The 4,941-nt window shown below is 39.6% G+C and overlaps 1 pseudogene; it reads right to left on the bottom strand.

Moving 5' to 3' along the window:
* Positions 1–709: 709 nt before the first annotated feature.
* On the bottom strand, positions 710–1,539 carry LOC102831980 (annotated as a pseudogene).
* Between the last annotated feature and the right edge of the window lie 3,402 nt (positions 1,540–4,941).

Below are 4,941 nucleotides of genomic sequence, written 5' to 3'. Positions count from 1 at the left end.
TTAAACAATTTTTCCAAGGACGTATAACTAATAAGTGGCAGAGCTATTGATCCAAATCAATGAAAATGCAAATAAATGGAGGGACATAACTTGTTCATAGATTAGAAAGACTTAATATAGCAAAGCTGTCAGTTCTCCCCAAAATAGCTTTTAGATTTGTCACAATTCCAGTCAAAATCACAGAAAGATATTTTTGTAGATATAGCAAGCTGATTCTAAAATGTATATGGAAAGACAAGGGAACCAGAATAGCAAAAGCAATTTTGAAAACGCACAGTTAAGTCGGAAAAATCACTCCACCTGGTTTTAAGAGTTATCAAAAAGCTATAGTAAGAGAGTGTGGTATAGGTGAAGAGATGGTTAAAGTGATCAGTAGAACAGATAGGAGTCCAGAAATAAGCCCACACAAATATGGTCAATTGATTTTTGACAAAGGTGCAATGGCAGTTTAATGGCAAAAGTCTCTCAACAAATGATGTTGTAACAACTGAACATTTACAAACAAACCTCACATTTTATATAAAAAATTAACTCAAAATGAGTCATCGAGCTAAGTGTATGTTTTGAAACATTTAGAGAAAACAAATGAGAAAATCTTTCTGATCTTAAGTTAAGCAAAGAGTTCTTACACATAATATGAAGAGCCTGATTCATAAAATAAAATCTAAAAATTGATAAATTGACTTTTTTTCCCCCACAAATAAGACCTTTAATTTGTCATCATTAAAAGTCTGAATTTTAAATAGATTCTTGAACTGGTTGGTGGTTCATAGCCATCAGCTCGTTCAACTTTAACACCTGTCTCATCTCCAGTAGCTTTTCCAGAACTACTGCCTTCACCACGAAACTCCATGAGTTTTCCCAACTGAAACTTGGGCTTCTTCAGCATTTTTACTTTCCTAACAAACACATCATGGAGAGGGAAAATAGACTGGCAATCCTTCTCTATATCCTTTCCAATGCTGTCTGGAATCAGTTTATTGATCACTTCTTTCAAGTAACTTGCCTGCACCTCTCAGGCCATGATTTCCATGATTTTCTTCTGGATTTGACGGACCTGTTGGTGTTGAGCATAAGATGTCTTCTGAATCTGGTTGTTGCATTTTTTAGAAAAAAACAACAACACATAACAGGCAAAGTAAATAACCATCTGTAGTCTTGGCATCAACATGAGCTTCAATCATGGTTTGCCATTTTTTTTTTACCATGGAGCATTTTGTCACGGGTAAGATCCATGCCATGGAAGTTGGTTAGGCAGTTTTTGCCCTGTACTGCCTCAGTAACTAGCTTGAATTTTCTAAATGTAACTTCATCGTTCTGCAGATCAGCAAGGCTCACTTCAAAAACATGACCCTTGAGCCCATCTGATGCAATTTTGGTTCCTTGAATTCTTGTGACTAGTGTTTTCCCAATGTATCTTAGATTGAACATAGCTGGTGCCTTCACATCATACCAATCTTTCTTAGCAAATGGATCAACCATTTTCTTGGCTCCTTTTTTGCCACCTTTTGTAAGGAGCTTGTTCTTGCTGATCGCCATAGTGCTGCTCAGAGACCCAAAAGACGATAAATTGACTTGTGTCAGAAATTAAAACATAAAATGGTGCAGCCTTTCTGGAAAATGCTTTAGCAATTTCTTTTAAAATGAAGCATGCATTTATCATAGGATGCAGCAATTATATCCCTGGGCATTTATCACAGAGAAATGAAAACATAGGCCCATACAAAAGCAATACATGATTATTCATAGCACCTTTATTTGTAATAATCAAATATTGGAAACAACACCAATATCTGTGAAGTTATAAATAGATAAGCAAAAATTGTGGCATATTCATGTAGTAAAATTCTGCTCAGCAACAAAAGTAATAAATTATTGATATACTTAACAAAGCTGATTCTCAAAAACTTCAACAAGTGAAAGAAGCTCTCTACAAAAGGGTATATAAGCCTTGTTGTTGTTGTTGTCAGGTGCCATAGAGTCGGAACCGACTCATAGCGACCCCATGCACAGCAGAACGAAACAATGTCCGATCTTGGTCCAACCTCACTACCGCCGCCACACTTGATGTCATCAATGATGCCACCTGGCTGATCCATCTCGTTGGGGGTCTTCCTCTTTTTCTCTGACCCTCCACCTTACCCAGCATGACATCCTTCTCCAGCGACTGTTCTCTCCAGACAATGTGTCTAAAGTAGGAGAGATGAAGCCTAGCCATCTTGGCCTCCAAGGAGCACTCTGGTTGTACTTCTTCCAAAACAGATCTATTGGTTCTTTTGGCAGTCCGTGGCACTTTCAGTATTCTCCTCCAACACCACAACTCAAAGGCATCAATTCTTCTACAATCTTCCTTATTCACTGTCCAGTGTTCGCATCCATATAAGCCTTATGATTCCATTTATATGAGATTCTGGAAAAGACAAATATAGAAGGATAGAAATTAGGCCAGTGGTTTCCAGGGACTTAGAGTGGATGAAGACAGTGATTACAAAGTGGTGCAAGTAAAATGGTGTGCTCTGGAAAGATTTTATTATTATTATTATTATTGTGCTGCTAAATGTTAGTCTATACATGTTTGTCAACACTCAGAAAATTGTCCATCTAAAAAGGGTTAAATTTTACTTTATCAAATTATACCTCAATAAAAGTGACTTACATAAACAAGCAAATAAAAAACAAGGCAGGGAAAGGAACCAGAGTGACTAGAAGTTCCATTTAAAATTGAATGGTATCTAGCAAAGGATTGGACTTTGCCCTCAGTTCCTAGGAGGTGATCTCTTAAGTCCTTAGAATGTCTCACCTGATTAGAATGTCTTTGTTTCACTGGGAATCTTTATACCACAGGGTGGTGGTGGTGGTGGTGGTGGCGGTGGTTATGTGCTGTGGAGTCAGTTCTGACCCTGCATAGGCTTTCTGAGGCTATAGATCTTTATGGGAGCAGAAAGTCTCATCTTTCTCCTGCAGAATGGCTGGTAGTTTTGAACTGCTGACCTTAAGGTTAGCAGCCTGACTCGTAACCAGTACTCTACCAGAGCACCTTGTACCACATAGTCTAGTGATTTATGATGGTGGCTTTGAACTTGTGGATCTGCTCTGTCTCTGAAGAGGCTGGTGTCTGTGGTCAGTCATGTTGGTGGTCAATCATGTCTACCTCATTAAGATGCCTGGACACTGAGACTTCAGTGAGCTTCCTTTGTTGGCAACACTGTGTGTATTGTCACATAAGAATGCTGGAAACATTAGCACTGTCCACGACTGCTTGTGGTGAGAACAACTGAAAGCTCTGCACATGGATGTCTTCTGGACCTTGCCCATGTGTCCCTTATCTTGTTGATTTTAATCTGTAGCCTTCAGTTGTAGCAAAGCACACTGTGAGTATAACAGTTTTCAGTGGGTTCTATGTCTCCTTCTAGTGAATTATTAACCCCGAGTATGGTCTTAGGAATCCCAAATCTTCAATTGATGCCAGAAGTGAAGGCGGTCTTGGAGACAATGTGCCCCAAACTCTCAGATTCTCAGGTAAGTCGTTTCTGAAAACATTGCATTTGAGAACAGCCAGGAGGCCAGTACTGTGCAGTTTGTGGAAGGAATATAGAGGGGTGAAGGCTAGGTGGTAGAGCTAAGCAGGTTGTGTGCATTTAGGATGAGAACTATGTATTTTATACAGACAAGATGGAAGCACTGGCGCATTTTGATAAGGGGAGTACAAATCAGGGTCACGGCCATGTGGATTCCTTCCTTGTTGGTAGCCCTGGGAATTTCTTGATTCCTTGGTAATTTTCACATGACATCTGTCTTCCCCAGCATGTGCACACTTCTCTGTGTAGCCTGCTCTTTTTGAAATTTAGAAGCGATTAGGTTTCAGATCCACCCTACACTGATGGATTACATTATTTTAAAATTACTTTATGGAAAATAACTACATTACCTTTGATTTGATTATATCCATAGATATAATGGTTATATATATATATATATATATACAAAGGTTAGGGTTCCAACACATACTTTGGTGGAACACAATTCAATCCATGACAGGAGACTAGGACAACAACTGTGTAAGGCAGGGGTGGGGAACGTTGTTTGGTCTGGCCCTGCAAAGGCATCCGTAGCTCCAGCCACCACATTATGTTGTGTAGCTATTAAACGCCATTGGGTCAGTTCTAACTCATAGTGACACTGTATAGAGTTTCCAAGGAGTGGCTGGTGAGTTTGAACAGCCAACCTTGTAGTTAGCAATCCAGTGCTTATCCCACAGCACCACACCAGGACTCTATCACATAATAAATAGGCTAATTTTTAAGTTGATAATTTTGTATGGTTCTTGAATGATGCTATAAATATCCAAATGACCCAAGGCGGAATCAAAGATTCCCCACCCCTGAGGAATAGGTTTATAGATGGGGGTGGGGAGGGGAGGGAGAACACGAAGAGAGACACAACTTGGATGTTACATCCTTTAATTAAGTCGTTCTCAATGCTCAGCCTGGATTTTAGGGGGTCACTCTTGTTCTGTCCAAACAAATGCTTTTGGGTTTTCATGGCATACAGGAAGAGTGACCCTCTGGTGATTTCATTAGGCAGAGTGAGCAGTATTTCTTTATGGTAGAGCTGGGATTTCCTGTCAGCCTCCTTTAAATTAGTCAGCATCAGGACCTGCAGCCTGGACTCCTGAGCCCCTTTCAGGAGGGTCTGCCTGTTTCTGAGGACCGGAGAGAGAAATTTGGCCACAGTTCAAGAGAATTAATGTAGGGGAGGCTAAAAATAAATGAGGTAAAGCTGACTGTCACAACTGAACAGGATCCAGCAACCAGATAACAGAAACCCTTACTGTGTCTTACTTGACACATTATTACTTTTAAAAAGTTGCTCTCCTGCTCACTCAGGATTATATATACTGGATGTTTTTTGTGGGAAAATTTCATTACCTTTTTTTTTTTT

The sequence above is a fragment of the Chrysochloris asiatica genome, unplaced genomic scaffold, assembly GCF_000296735.1.
Source record: "Chrysochloris asiatica unplaced genomic scaffold, ChrAsi1.0 scaffold00049, whole genome shotgun sequence".
NCBI lineage: Eukaryota > Metazoa > Chordata > Mammalia > Afrosoricida > Chrysochloridae > Chrysochloris > Chrysochloris asiatica.
The sequence above is the reverse complement of the archived record's forward strand: the minus strand, read 5'-3'. Positions and strand labels throughout refer to the sequence as shown.